The sequence below is a fragment of the Corvus cornix genome, chromosome 18 (genome assembly GCF_000738735.6).
Source record: "Corvus cornix cornix isolate S_Up_H32 chromosome 18, ASM73873v5, whole genome shotgun sequence".
Lineage (NCBI taxonomy): Eukaryota > Metazoa > Chordata > Aves > Passeriformes > Corvidae > Corvus > Corvus cornix.
The window spans coordinates 11,947,728-11,963,219 of NC_046347.1; the positions used below are offsets into that span (position 1 = coordinate 11,947,728).

Consider the following 15,492-nt stretch of genomic DNA (forward strand, 5'->3'; position numbering starts at 1 on the left):
GTTGAGCTGCTCACTGGAGAAGGAGGCTCCTCCTTGGATCCTGACCATGCACCAACCCCCAGAGCTGTTCCTGAGGGTGAGTCCAGCTCTGAACCCGCTGTGTCCCATCAGCTCAGCTCTCACTGCCTGGGCTCTGCTGCTCACCACAGGTGATTCTCATCTGCTCGTGCACTGCTGAGCTTTGCTGTATCAGCATCCCATTGTATCAGTATCTGCTGGTTTATGGTTTGTCTGGGGTTTAGTCATTGCTGACGACTCATTTCTCAGCAAAACTGAGTTTAAGGCTTTTGTAGAGCTATGTAACAGAGGCTGCCTTAGTTCCCTGGGCTCTGAACTCACAACCTTTATGTCTTTGCTAATCTGCCTCTGCTCAGGTTGCAGATTTATTCCTTGGTTCTTTGCTTCCTAATTGCCTGCCACCCTCTCCTCACCCAGCAGAGCCATTTCCACCTGGATTTCCCAGCCCTGTCTGGGGTCATTCCTTGGTGTTTCTCCCCAAGGCCGAGCTGGGTAGACGAGTCTCAGGCACATGGGTTTATTCTTCCTGGATGGAATGACAGCCTCTCTGTAGTCCTGAGCATCTCGAGTATTCCCATCTGGACTGATTCGTCAGGGTGCATTGGTGTCTCTTCCAGTGTGGGTGTTTCCCCGGTGTGACATGGGATAATCCTGCAAGGGCACTGCGAGAGGTCCAGGTGATCCCAACAGGGGCCTCACGGCTGACACCAGCTGGGAGCACAGCCTTAGGTGTTTGCAGATAGTGGAAATGCCGGGATGGATCCTGCCCTGAGCCCCTAGCCCTGAGATCCAAGCCCTGAGCCAACTCTCGGGCTAACAGAGGGCGTGGAGTGGGTGCTGGACTAACGGCACCCCAGCACTCCAGTCCCTCAGCTCAGTGGGCCTCTCTGCCAGCCCAGTACCCTCCTCTCCCAGCCTGATGCTGATGTTTACTCAAGGAACTATTTTTTATCAGCATTTGCTGCCCTGGGTCTGATACTGTCCTTCAGCGAGGACAGAGGCTCCTGGCAACACCGAGGGTTTAAAGGGCTCATGATAAAGATGTTATCGCTTGCCAAGCTCATGGAAAGTCCTGAATATTCAGCGTGTTGTTCTGGGGTGGGTCACCAAGTCCCTGTGCCGCTGCTAACAGTGAGGGGAAGGTCCTGATAACGTATCATGTTCATCTGCTCCACTGGGAGGGAAGAGACGAGTGAGAAGGAAGCACCACGCTAATCTCTGAGGAATATTTGATGTCAGGAGTGTTTCAAGGCACATTTTGATATTGGTATCTGAGGAGCACGAGGCACAGATAAAGAACATCACCTTTGGCCAGACTGCCTGGGGACGCTGCGAGCTCCAGCTAAAAGGGCTGATTTTGCACTAACAACACCCCAGGCACTGGTTCTGTGCACGGATGTGCCCAAGGGGCTGTGGCTGCTCTGGGCCCACCATGTCTCTGCTCAGCATCCTCTGCAGCACCGGCTCCATGCTGGCAGCACCAATCCTGCATCCTTGGAAACACTCCTGAGAACAGGCAGTGAGCTGCGAGGGCACCACGAGCTGTCAGCCCTGTCCCTGCAAAGGCGTGCTGGGGCTGACGCTGTCCATCCTGCACTTGTCCACCAATTAGCTCTGTGAAGACTGATGAAGGGGCTGAAAACAGAGAACATGAGCCCAGGGAAATCTCTTGCCAGTGGAACTGTCCTGCTTGGTGGCCCAGCCTGTTTCCTGCCTTTGGAAAAACTGACGTGCTGAGCACCCCATGGGCAACCCTGTGGCTCCCTACGGCGTGCAGATGGCACGGGCAGTGCTGGGGCGAGTGGCCACTGAGCACCAAGGACTGGATAAGCTCATCAGTGTTACTAAAACCACACTGCCAGGACCGTGTGGTTAAAGCCTAATGCTGCCCCGTGAGCAGAACCAGGAATGCTGTAGCTGTGGGGGTCGGTGTGTGGAGCTGTGCGGGATGGGATGCACCTGGGCAGGTGAGTGGCGTGATGGACATGCACCAAGGAGCAGGGCAGCACTGGCAGGGTGTTGGGTGGAACCAGGAGCAGCCCTGGACTTGGCCCGAGCCCTGAAGCAGATGGAGGGAGGAAGGTGCTCCAGCCAAGCAGCTTGGAAAGGCTGGAAAAGAGGAAGGAGGCGGGAAAAGAAGCTTTGAGTGCTCTGGGGGGCTCTTCGGGCAGGACCTGGATGCTGGTACCAGCAGGCCGGAGTTTGATTCTTACCCCTGAGAAGCTGCTGCCTTGGTGCCTGCGGGAGCCGATGTGGGAGCTGTGGGGTGTCCTGGCGGGTCTGGCCGCGGAGCTGGACTCGGTCTCCAGCGTGGGGGTGACTGCAGAGACCCCCGAAATGGCCCCTTTCCCTCAGCCCCTGCAGTGAAGGGTCGGGCAGCACTCGCGGGGCCGTGGCACCCTGCGCGGAACCCGCTACGGGCCGGAGCCGCGGGGCCGCCGGGCGCGGGGGGCTCGGAAGGACCCCGGGAGGGACCCCGGGAGGGACCCCAAGAGGGACCCCCGACCCCCCAAGCGCGGCCAGGCCGGGCCGGCAGAGGGCGCTCCGCGGCCGCGGCGGGGGCGGGCGGGGCCGGGGGGTCCCGGGAGCGGCGGGGCGGGGATGGACCGGGGATGGACCGGCGATGGAGGGGGGATGGACCGGCGATGGAGGGGGGATGGACCGGGGATGGACGGGGGATGGACGGGGGATGGACCGGGGATGGACCGGGGATGGACGGGGGATGGACAGGGGATGGACCGGGGATGGACAGGGGATGGACCGGGGATGGACCGGGGATGGACGGGGGATGGACGGGGGATGGACAGGGGATGGACCGGGGATGGACCGGGGATGGACAGGGGATGGACAGGGGATGGACAGGGGATGGACAGAGGGATGGACAGGGGATGGACAGGGGATGGACAGAGGGATGGACAGAGGGATGGACAGGGGATGGACCGGGGATGGACAGGGGATGGACCGGGGCTGGACAGGGGGTGGACCGGGGATGGATGGGGGGATGGACAGGGGATGGACCGGGGATGGACCGGGGGATGGACCGGGGATGGACAGGGGATGGACCGGGGATGGACAGGGGATGGAGTCCGTGTCCAGGGCAACAGGAGGGCCGAGAGCACTTCCCGGGATCAGGGGTGGGATTTCACCCCGCTGGGAGAAGAGGGCCCACCCCGGGAGCGATCTCGAGGGACAGCTGCTTTCCTTCCCTTCCCAGGCGTGCACTGAAGCTCTGCCTCGAGCACTGCCCCGGGCTGCAGCGCTCTGAGTCAGCTCTGCCTCCGTGCCTGCTCTGCGTCCCCGAGGACTCTCTTCAGGCTGCTCCTCCCTGCTGGCTCGGGGTGATCGGGCTCTGGCCATCAAGTTTGGGTGAATGTGGGAAGGGAGCAGCAGCGGTCAGGACTGAGGGCCACAGCCTTGGAGCGCGGAGCTGGTGTTCAGCACTGGGGTCGGGCTGGCTGGAGGAGCGGCGGGGGTCTGATGGAGCCCGGGGAGGGTCTCATCTCTGAGGCTGAGTCACAGGCAGCGTTGTCAGAAGCCCAAAGGTTCTGCCCACTTGCTGTCTGCCTTCCCCAGCGCTCAATTTGCTCGGGGGTTGAAAATCAAGACTCTCTTTCTCTCGAGGAAGCCGCGTGTGGGGACTCAGCCGTGTCCTGGCACCACCCGGGTGGCTCCAGGCTTGCTGGGCTGGGGGGACACTGGGGCATCGCTCAAGGCTGGGGCTGGGCAAGCCCTGATTCAGCAGCAGCTCTGCTTAGCTGGGCTGGTGCAGCCCCTTCTCGGGAGAGTGACCTCTTCACCGCTTAGAGTGACCTCGTCCCTTGCGGGGGTCCTTGGGGAGTGATCTGGCCAGCACTCAGGGTGAGGAGAGGGACAAAAGGATGCGAGCAGGGAGGAAAACTCTGTTGCTGTCTGCAGCCAAGCGATGTCCCTGGATGATGGTGAGGGGGTCTGGTCCCTTCCCTTCACTGCCAGCAGTGGTCCCATTGCCTGGTCACTGCTACTGAATACTCACGGCGATTCCCAGGGCTCAGCCTGAGCCTCCTCAGCAGCCCATGGCCTGGGCTCCTCTTTTTGCTCCTTGGTGGGGTCTGAGGCCTGTGGAGCAGAGCAGGGTCAGCCTTGTGGCTGCAGCCTGGCTCTGCTCTCCACCTGGGACCTTTCCTCTGCAGCTTGGTTAATCCCGGCATCGACCGCTCCATCTGGGCCCGCAGCTCTTCCTCAGCTTTCTTAGCTAATGGCTGTGTCTGCCTCCCATTGATCCTCAGCTGCAGAGCTCATTGATTAAGTACATTTCTTATTACACTTAATGGTATTTTACTCCTCTCTGTGCTTCCCTTGTGCCCAGTGCTTACCCTGTGCCTGCCAGGAGGAGAATTCCTCTGCCCAGAGAAATCCTCCTCCATGCTGGCCCTGCTCTCCTCCCACCAGCCACCACCATGGCTGTCCTTTCTGCTGCTCTCCCTGCCTGCCTCTTCCTCTTGGGCCAGGGCAGTGCCTCTGCCTGCTCTCTTCCCGTTCTTTGCTCCCTGGTCCCTGCTCCCATGCAGGGCTGATTTTCTCCCATGCAAAGCAGCTGCGGTTCCTTTGAGTGGCACAGCCCTGCCAGGGTGAGAGGCACTGCCCAGGGCACTGTGTTTTCCCCTCACCGACACCTCCATGCTCACCACATGCTCCTTGCTCCGTGCCTCACCTCCTTTCAACTCTCTTGCATGCATCATTCAAAAGCCATAACATTATTGGGCATAAAATATTTACTTAACTGAGCTTTTTGCAAATATTCCCCTCCATTATTTTCCCTCCTTTTGGGAGCAGACACTGCTTCTCCTGTGCTCTCAAATGGCTTCTCTTAAATAATACAGCAAGAACATACGAACACCCAGTAGCCTTTTTCTTTCTCCTGAACTACCCATAAATGTAACAGTGTCACAAATCCATTATGGCCACACCAGGACTGTGGTCAGGAGTGCCCAGCAGCGCAGGCCCTGCCTGTGGAATCACCTCACTGCTGGGCGTGGGACAGGCAGGGAAGGTGCTCCAGGAGAGAGCAGAAATACAGGAGAAGGTCTGACATGATGCATACTATTAATAGTAATTTTAAAATGTTCCTTTCAGACGGGACAGCTGAAGCTTGGCAGAGTGCAGGAATGAGCACTCCCAGTCTGATCCCTACTAGGATGCTGGGACAAATGCTTGAAACGAAATTCTCTCCAGCAGGGAAGTGGCTGGTTCCAGGGAGGCCAGCCTGGGACACGGGGTCCTGAGAGACACGTCCTATTGCGGGCAGCAGGGTGGGCAGATCCTAAAGAACGGGATATGGAACTTCAGGAGCCCCCTGGAGCCATCCCGTCTGCAGAGGCTCAGCGGGTCTCTGCTGTTCTGGGCAAAGGCTTGTGGTGTGCTTGGGCTTTTGCTTCTGTTTCCTTCTGACGAGGGGGAGTGGTTTTGAGCTGAAAGAGAGCAGATTTGGGTCAGGTGTTGGACAAAACTTCCCTGTGAGGGTGGTGAGGCTCCTGGGAGGCAGGAGCTGGGAAGCAGGGATGGAGCCTGGGAGCTCTGAGCTGCAGCAAGGGCCAGGCTGGGGCAGCTCAGCACACACAGCGCTGATGCTCCGTCATTCCCTCTCCCACGGGAGCCGGCTGTGAGCATCCCTGCCTCTGCCTGGGGCTGCGCTGGCCCTGGAGTCAGGTCACCCCGGCTTGGGACCTGCCTCTGTGTCACCGAGCACCGTTTAAGCGCTGCCTGTTCCAGCCAGGCAAACAGCCTTTTCCCTGTAATGCCGGCAATCCCTGCTCCTGCGGAGCCGTTAATTGATTTCCCTTCCCGGCGCTCCCGCCCGTGGCTGTGCTGACACTCGCCTGCCCGCGCTCCCGTCAGCGCCTGCGACAGCCAGATCCTGAAATTATTGATAAACACTCATTGGGGCTGGAGCCTGGGAAATTGCCAGCAACCCCAGCGGGTTTCTCTCTTGCCAGCATCATTTTTCTTGATGACAGCATGTTCCGAACTTCAGCAGGGAGGGGACAGGGCCTCCTGGTAACTTTTTTTTTGTTTTATGCATTGGTAGTTTTAAAAGATCCCTGCAAAGAGCAGAGTGGAGACGCTGGGGAGCAAATGCCTGTGATTATCTCTGTCCTCCACCCAGCCCCACAGAGCTGCGCTGGGCTGGGTACTGCTCAGAGCTCTGCTCTCACAGGTCAGCCCTGCTCCTTCATCCCACTCAGTGCCTCTCCAGGCTTAGGAATTCTTAATTCCAACCTCATAGATCCCTGTTTCTTCCTCCAAGTCCTCTGCTCCTGCAGGCTGTTACCCTGTGCCATGGCATCTGCATGGGCAAGGACATCAGGCTGTGGTCCGAGCCGGGAGAATAGCTGGTGCGGGCACAGCAGCAGGAGCAGAACATCCCTGTCCAGAGCCAGGACAGTCCTCATCACCGTGGAGCCTGAGTCTGCTCTGCCAGAGGGCAAAAAATCACCTCTCACCCCTCCCTCAGCTGGCCTGATCCCAACCAGCCCCGTGGAATTGTGCCGGCGTGGTGTTGGTGCTCTGTCCCAGCTCACACAGATGTGTGTGGCACCTTGGGTCTCTCGCTGTGGCTCGTTCTGTAGCTCGGAGCATTTTTCTCTCTGCAAGCTCTGCTAATTAGTGGGAGATTGTGGATCAGGGACAGAGGGAAGTGTCCTTCTGTGGTTCTGGCACCAGAAATAATTGAGCCATTTTTCACCTATGGCCAATCTAATTCTGTCCACATCTTGATTTTTCTCTAATAGCTTGGGGATGGATTCACAGCCATGTCCAGAGCTTTTCAGTAATCACCTGGATTTCGTACTCTCTTGCTAGCTGGTCGCTGGTTTCTTTTTAGTTTGTGCTTCAGCTCCTCCAGATGAGGGAGGAGCTCATTTGAGCCAAGCTGTGTTTGCCTCCGTGCCAATATTTCCCAGCCCCTGCTGGGCAGCCCAGCCCCGGGGCGGGGGAGCAGTGGCTGCAGGACACGGGGCCAGCAGAGACCTGGGCATGGGCACTGCCAGCGGCGTGGGGCGGCTCCGGTGAAGCGGCTGATGCTGCTCAGTGCCTGAGGAGCGCATGCCGGCGCAGCCCGGCGATCCCGAACCAGCAAAGCAGTTGTCATGGAAATTAGGAAGGCCGGTGGTCTGAACAGCAGAGTCGGGCTGGGAGCAGCTCTCAGGAGGTGGCCGGGGCTCCAGGGTACCCCTGTCCCCTCACGTCAGCGCTGTGCCGGTGCCGTGCCGGGGCCGGGGTTTGCCGTGTCAGCTGCCGGCCAGGCTGGGAAAGTGAAGATGTTCACGGCAAACTGAAAGGTGTGATTTATCAGTGCTGGTCCCCAGAGGCTGAGGGCCTGTCAGGCACCAAAAAATCCCATCCATCATAGTGCGGGAGTGAGCTGCATTTTTTTTTTTTTTTTTTTTTTTTGGCCGTTTTATTTCTCTGTGAGTGCTGGAGCTGTGAGGGGGAGCAGTGTGAAAGCCAACCCTGGGCATGGGGGCAGGGGCTGGGGAGCCATAGGGATGGATGTTACTGCTCTCCTTCCTGTGCATTATGGAAACCTCTCCCCTCTGCTGTGCTTTTTGGGGGCTGCAGCCTGTGTGAGGTCTCCACACTCTGCACAAAAAAGGAGCTCAGCCATCCCCCCCAGCTTCTCCCTGTGTCCCCCGTTTGTCCCCATCTGTCTGTACATGTGTGTGTGCATCTGTGTGCAGTTCTGATTGTTCGCTTCTTCATAACATTTTCTTCTCCCAATGTTTATGGGCCATGGGATTGGAAGTGAAGCATCTACTTAATTGCTGTCAGGCAAGGAGACAGGTTATAAAGTTGCCAAGGGAAAAAATAGCTCACTCTGGGGTAGATGCAGGGGAGCAGGGCTGATGAGGAGGGGGCGGAAGGCTGGGAGTGGGAAGAGATGAGGAGAGAGAAAGAACAGGAAGGGATCAGCAGGCAGCGAAGGAGCTGGCTCAGGAAAGGAGCTGCTGGGGTGGCAGGAGAAAGGCCAGACAGAGGTGTGCTGGGCAAGAGTCAGCTCCCCTTCAGAGTCTTCTGTGTCCCCCAGGATGGTGGCATTTGCCTTCTCGTGTCATGAGTGTGGCTCCTGGAGCACTTTACAGAGGGAAAATTGGAAGCAGGAAGCCCTCCCTGTCCTGCCCATCCTCCCCACTGCCGGAGCCTCCCACCTGCCGCCACTCCAGTTCCAGGTCCTTTGCTTGCAGCCCTCTTCATCTGCATCTCTTTCTTGTTTGCTTCATTATCTCCCAGTCTAGCCCTGCACCATGTCATCCTCATTGCACGGCTCCTCCCTCTCCCCGGTCACCACATTACTCCATCAAGGACTCCCTTTCCCATCTTTTAGTCTCAGCGCCGCACATAAAAGCGCTCTGATGGCCATGGCGTGATAGCAAAGACAGAACTTAATTTCACAGCATTTTCATATAATGCTCCATAAAACTGAACAAATTTGCTGGAGTCCAAATCCATCTCATTATGCAGAGTCATTGGAAGGGAGCTTTTCCGTTCGGGGCCTCAGCGCTCAGTGAGGGGATGGTACAGAAGAAGGGAAAAATAATTAATTAGGTGCTGCTCTGGATCAAAGATCCTGCATCGCAAGGCACGTTAAATAAATGCCTGGCTCATGAATAAAAGCTGCACTGAGCCCCACACAGAAAATCTTCAGTGAAGCTGAAGGTGTGTAGAGAGATCTTTGGCCTGAGACTGTGCCCCAGGAAGAAAAGATGGAGCAGGGCAGGAAAGGGAAGATGGATCTGGGCATGGAGGAGATGGATCACAGAGTGCTCACCCAGGCCAGGGGAACGGGAAGCCTTGAGGAAGCACGAAGTGTGGCTTTATTCCTTGGCATTCCCCCAGTGTCCTGGGGTGGGAAGGAGTGCTGGCTGGAGCTGCCCTGCCCCGATCGATGGCAGTGCTGCTTCCCACAGCAGGACAGTGCAGGGCAGGTGGATTAAAATTGCAGCAGCCAAGGGAGAGGAGAGAGCTCACTTCACTTCACACTGTTAATTAATCTCCGAGCCAATGAGGATGCTCTCATCTGGTCTTTACTTAATCCATAACCCAGAAATCCTCAAATTATGTCATTTGTTCAATACAGATGAAATTAATTACTCTGGGAAATAGGCAACAAGTTGCATTTCTGATGCTCCTTATCGCGTAATCAGATCTACAGCGAGCTCAGTGCAGCCGCAGTGGCAGCAGCGGGATCACCTGCAGCTGCCGGGAGACGCTGAGCAGCATCAGCTATAAACCTGTCACCAGGAACCATGGGCTGGCTCCTACCAGGAGCTGGGGGGGCTGGGAGGCTCTGGGATCGCCGGGGATGCAGAGCCTGGGCAGTGATGGAGGTGCCGAGGAGCCTCCACCCAGGGCTTAACCCCCCCCCTCAGCCCCCTGCTCCTTCCCTATTTATTGCCTCTTACTGGGGTTGCAGACACAGCTTGCAGGGCTTCCTGGGGGACCCAGAGGGAAGGACTCCCCTGCAGCCCTCCCAGAGCCCTGTCCACTTCCCTGAGGGCTCTGTGCCTGCAGCGTGTGTCCCCCCACCCCATGACTTTGAGGCAGCGAGGGGCAGGTCCTCACCTGGATGGATCAGAAGAGCTGGGCACAGAATTACAGTGATTTACTCATTAGTGCCATTATTGTGGGGACGTGCTGCTTGGGGCTCAGCACAACCAGGGAGCTTGTGGAGAGCACTAAAGGTGATTCCCAGAGGTGTTAGAGCCACACTCGCAGTCCAGGTGTGCTCCCTCCCCTCGGTGCTCTGCTGTGCCCGTGGCCAGTGGCTCCGAGCATCCCAGAAGGGCTTCAATGACAGGCCCCAGCCAGGAACGGGCTCAGGTGGCAGGACGAGTCCCTGGGCTGGGCTGCCTGTGCTGGGGGACCCCTCACCCCCTCTCCCTGATCAGCTGGGGGGTTGTGGGGATCCCTGACCCTTTCCTGGGGGGAAAGCTTTGCTGTAAGTGCTTAAGGCAGGTACCAGCTCACACACAACTAACACAGAAAGAGCTGTTGTAACAAAAAATCCATAGTGGTTGTTTGCTGAAATGAATTGCTGTAATGAATTGAAAAATATGACGAGCTGATCAAGGCAGCTATTGGGAGGCGTCAGGGGCCTCAGCCCAGCTCTGCAGCTCGCCTGGGTCACCCAACACGGCGGAATCCTTTCAGAGAAGAGAAAAACGTAGTTTCTCTCTGTCCTATCAATTTAAATAAATTACCTGTTACATTAGCTGCACTTAAAACAAAGCAAGAAATCAATCCCCTGCCTCAGCTGCTCTAAAAACCTTGGTTTGCACCACGAGTCCCGTAATTGTCAGAGGTCCCCATGCCGGGAGTGTCTGGCGGTGAGGGGCTGTGTGTGGGGCAGTATGGGGGGCACGGACCAGCACGGCCACAGCAGTGCAGCTACCCTGAGGTACCTCCCAGGTGAGCGTGGGCAGCCCGGTGCCAGCCTGGCAGCAGTGCCGAGGCTGGGCCGACTGCCGGGATCTCCCCACGCATCCCTGGGGATTGACACCTCAGAGCACCCGAAGCCCCAGGGCAGGTGGGTGGTTTGATGCTGGATCCCACCACCCCTGGTTTGCTTCTCTGAGTGGGTGAGCAGAGCCAGAGCCCTGCCCTCAGGCAGAGTGGGGTGGAGGCAGGGATGGGGACAAGCGGTGGGGATGGATGCAGGAAGCAAGCAGGAGGCAGAGATGCAGGCAGGGATGCGGGGATGGATGTAGGAAGCAGGAATGTGGGCAGGGAGCCCTGTGGGGAGCTGGGCAGGGCAGAATCCTAGAAGGCAGGGCAGATTCAGGAGCAGCCTTTCAGACATGGCTGTTTCCTTTGTTTTTTTCCTGCTGAAACTGCTGCCTTGTGCAAAGCTGCTCGAGCTCCTCAGATAAATTAGCATCCAGGGGATTGTTTTCCTCTACATTTTGTGCAGTTGCATAAGAGGGAGGAACAGAGGAGCCCAAGGAGCAGATTGCTTTGTAGAAGCATGAAACAACTGCAGCCGGAGCTGCTGCCTCTCCTGCTGCCAGAGCTCAACACCTTCAGCTGGATGAGGCTCCAGGGTAGGAGCTGGATGTAGCTGGGTCCTGTGGGTCAGCATGGGCAGGACAGGGAGACCAGGGGCTCTTCCCAGCATGGCTGGTCATCTCCGAGCTGTTCCCAGGTGTCTCGGTTCGCAGCAGCAGCAGTGCCTGCAGACAGCCCAGCCCCATCCCTTCTGCCCGGAGCAGGCCCCTGCCCACTGCTGCTGGTCTCTGCCTCCACCTCCCAGGAGACTGAGAGGCCCCTTTGCAGGCACACCCGAGGAACTTCCAGATACGTCGGTGTAGGAGCTCTGGGGGCTTCCCAGCGGGTGCCATTCCCAGCACGAGGAGGAGGAGGAGGAGGAGGGTATCAGTATCCACTCAGCTGCCTCCCCCTGGCTTGACCCCATTGAACTTACCGATCCCAGCGTGAGGAATGTGTGAGGTGATCAGTGTATCTCAGCCCTGCCAGTGGAGGCGCGGGCTGAGGCTTTGGTTTAACCCTTCCCACCCCCCAGCGCAGGTCCCTGCGCTCCCCAGGGCTCAGGGGCTCCTGCCTTGGTCCTGCTGGCCAGGCTGGGCTGCAGACGGGTGGCTCCTGAATTGCATTATTCCCTGCTGAGCCTGGCCCATCCCATCCTGCCTTTGGGTGACCTCCCTGGAGGATTTTCCTGTGCCTGAACAGCGGGAGAGATGCTGATGGCTCCTCAGGCAGCACCTCCGTGCCGTGGCCTCCCCGGCCCGTCCCAGATGGGTCCAGTCCAGCGTAGGCTTGGCTCAACCTCTCTACACTCAGCACTATTGCTTCCCGTAAAAATCCAGAGAGGAGCTGGAAACGAGCAGGGGCGGGATGAAAGACCCGACGAGGCTCACACTTGCAGGAGGGCGCAGACACTTGGGGAGGGGGGAGAGAGGGACGGGGCTGCAGAGCTGCCGGCGATGCTGGGGAGAGGAGCGGGGGGGAGGACGGAGCTGCGGAGCGCCGGGGGAGCGTGGCTGGAAGTGCTTTCATAACCCTCAGCCAGAGTGATTTTCTGAGGCATAAGTGATGGAGGTAAATAGGATTATCTCACAAAAGGGACCAGTGAAATAATAAACATCCTCATCCAGCACCGCCCCGGTAAATGAGCGGGGGTGCGGGGGAGCAGCCCCGCCGCCCGGGAGGAGCGGGAGCGGCGCCCGCGGTGCCCGTTCCGGAGGACGGGGCTGAACACGAGCCCTGGGCACGTGGGTTCGCTGCTTTTTGGGACCTGGCCCGGCTCTCCGGCTCCTGTAAGTGCAAAGCGGCGTCCGCGCCGGGCTGAGCGGTGTGAGGGGGTGTTTTGGGGTGACATGAGCTGATGTCCTGCGGAGGGCTCGGTGGGGTGGGCGCTCAGCAGCCCGCAGGGACCTGCAGGTGCCACCGCCGAGGTGCTGGGGGTGCTGGGGCGGGTGAGTGTGGGTAGCAAACGCGTGGCGCTCAGCACGGGGAAGCAGAAGGTCCCAGGCTCGCACGGGATGTGACACGCGTGGGCGGAGGCAGCGGGTCCCCAGCCCGGATCCCTCGAGGGCAGGGGCCCGGCCGTGCCCTGCCAGCTGCCACCGAAGGCTCTGCCCTCGCCTGCCGCGGCACTTTCTTCCTGTGTGCCAGAGCCCGGGGAGTGCCCGGCCCCGCTGACAGAGCATCGTGCGGCAGTGGCAGGTCTGTGGGGAGGGGGAGCAGAGTGCTGGGAGGCCCCTCCAGCGGGCAGGGGACAACAGCCCAGGGCTGACTGGGAGAAGCGGTGATGGCAGGGTCCGAGGGGGGCGGTGGCCACAGGCGGGGGGCGGTGGCCACAGGCAGGGGACGCTGCCCCGCTGCTTCTGCGCTCCACAGGGATCTCCTCGGGACACTGCAGGACTGAAGGCACAAAAGTCTCCCTTGACTTTGTGACGGTGACAGGCTGAGTCTCCTCGGGCAGGGAGAGGCTCTTTAGCTACATTAACAATCTGAGATCTGATGGGAAAGATGAAATAACTCAGTCTCCTCCCCACCACTCACTTGAGACTCTGACAGAATCGCCACGATTAGGAAAATTCACCTCGAAGCTTCATCTGTAAAGGACCAAACCATGAGGAAATATTTGGCCCAGAGGGAGGCAGAAGAGGAATTTCATCTGCCTCTCATCTTTCATCATTTGCCTTCTCTGGCTCCTATCTTGGCAGCCCCAGTATTTTGCTTTGTCTCCTTCAGGTGACTAATCATTAGACTAATTAGTTGCTAATCAATGTTTAATTAAAATGTAGCTGTTAATTACTGGAGGTGGTACCACAGGTTGACTATGAGGTGTTATGGAAATATTTTTAAGGGCAGTTCACAGGGCACTGGTCCTCCTTCCTCGGCTTGGGGGTGTCCCAGGGTCCCCTCCCCTGGGATGCTGCTCTGGGATTGGGATGGGAGCTGCAGGTGGAACACACCTGGAGCCGATTCCGTCACCTGGGACCAGCTCGTGGTGCGGGTGGCTCCGGAGCATCCCTGACACTTTCCCATGTAGCAGCTGGGGATGGAGGTGCCTGGGCAGCTCTGGGCCGGGTGGAATGTGGAGGACATCCCTGGGATGGAATGGGAAGCAGCCAAAGCAGGATCCTGATGCCCTGCCCAGGGCTGCGAGCCCCTCGCTTTGGGAGCTGTATGAGCATTTGGGATGCTGGTGAGCATCTGGCCAAAATCCCAGTGCAGGGTGCAGCTCCCACTCCAGTTCTCCCTGCTCAGCCTCCCATAAGCCTGCTCCCATAAGGCCCTCTGAGAGCTGAGGCCAGGAGGGATGGAGACAGAGGCTTCATTACATGCAAGAGCCAGGAGGTTCTCCGTGCCCAAGCCATCAGAAAGCGCCGGTAAATGTTCCATCGGCGGTGGTATGTAGGTCACCCAGGTGTGCCGCCTCCAGGTACCGGCTCATTTCAGCCCTCGGTGGGGAGCCTGCGTCTGCTCATTAACTCTGCAGCTCTTCTCCCTCCCTGTGCCTTCTGAGCCAGGGCTGATGTGCCTGGCTGGGGCAGGGGCTGCTCACGGGGCTGGGGGCTTTGTGCCAGCTGGGGAGGGGAGGGCTGGGAGTACCATGTTTTGTTCAAGGGCTCTGAACCCCTTACAGCTCCATAGGGTGGGCACCTGAGGGAGAGGCAGGGACCCCCAGGACCCCCATGCACGAGCTGTGTCCCCTCCTCGGGGCGGTGCTGACCGGTGGGGCAGGTGCTTTACAGATGCTGTGCTTGTGCCAGTGCCACCGTTTACATTCTCCCTGCTGCTTACATCCCTTATTTCACTTTACTTGTGATTTTATGGCTCATTTTAATGTCTTGAGAGCAGACCCACAGGATAACAAGGTCTGGTGCTGCAGAGGGTCCTGTGGCAGACACAGTGTCTCCATCCAGCTGGAGACACTGGAGCACAGCGAATGTGCCTCTGTCTGGGTCAGGCAGTGGCGTGTCCGTCACCTGGGGAGGGGCAGGGGGACTTGCTGAGGCAGAGAAGTTGGGTGGCTGAACGGGGCTGATGCTGTAGGGCTCATGGGAGAGCCAGCTCCCGGCATCTGTGCTCAGCATATCCCTTCTTGCTCCTGAAAACGGGCATCTCTTTGGGGGGCTACTGCACCTGATAAGGTCCCTGTCACCCAGAGAGCATTTGCTGTGGGGCTCAGAGAAGCCCCAGAGCTCTGGAACAAGGCATTGGAGAGTCTTTGCCCTGGTCAGGACAATATTCCTTCCCCAGCTGTCCCTGGGCGATGCCTGTACCTCCCTCCAGCTGTGGCTGGACATGTGTCACTCCCCACCTTGGCTGTGCCAGAGTGCTGGCTGGGGGATGCGAGGGTTCACGTGTGCCTTGGTTTGCTCGATGGCACGGGATATGTTTTTTGGGGAAAAAAATCTTTTTTTCCCCCCCTGCTAGTTAGAGGAGGATGCTGACAGCGGCCCAGGGGTGGGGTGGTTCGGGTGGTGACAATGCAAGGAACAAGCTATGTTTAGAAATAATTGCTTTGTCTTTCACAGAGGTATTAGTGCCTCCATGCTGGCAGCTGCAGGAATTAGCTGGAAGTTTTGGTGACACAAATACAGAAGCAAAATTATTGTTACTTATCATCACTTCCATGCATGTGAGGGGAAAGAGACGTTATCAGGGCAGAGAGAGGGAAACAGTGAAGCAGAGGGGCTGCAGCTGGGGATCTCCAGCACAAGGCTGGCACATCCTTGGGGGAGCCCAGCCCTGGAGGCTCTTGCTTCACCAGAGAAATGCTGGTTTTATGCCAAGGGTCTGCGCCCATCCCTGGGACAGTCACAGGGGACCTGCAGCTCCAGCAGTGTGGAATGGCACATCCTGCAGCTGGTTTGGCCCAAGGGGAGGGGCATTTTGGACAATGGCTTGGCGGGGGGGGGAGCTGGGTAGGTGGGCTCCTGAAGGGGGGCTTGGGGGGCTGGAGACACC

General features: G+C 58.4%; 1 protein-coding gene across 12 annotated transcripts in view; it reads left to right on the top strand.

Annotated features, from left to right (window-relative positions):
• The window catches only part of RBFOX3 (RNA binding fox-1 homolog 3), a 140,283-nt gene that overhangs the window by 12,797 nt on the left and 111,994 nt on the right, over window positions 1-15,492 (top strand). Inside the window, exon 1 of one of the 12 annotated variants that reach the window (XM_039562134.1) lies at window positions 12,211-12,326. The exons of the other annotated variants lie outside the window; for them this stretch is intronic. The gene's annotated coding sequence lies outside the window, so the exon portion shown is untranslated. Of the gene's footprint in view, window positions 1-12,210; window positions 12,327-15,492 lie in introns of those variants that run through there. 12 annotated transcript variants of the gene reach the window in all.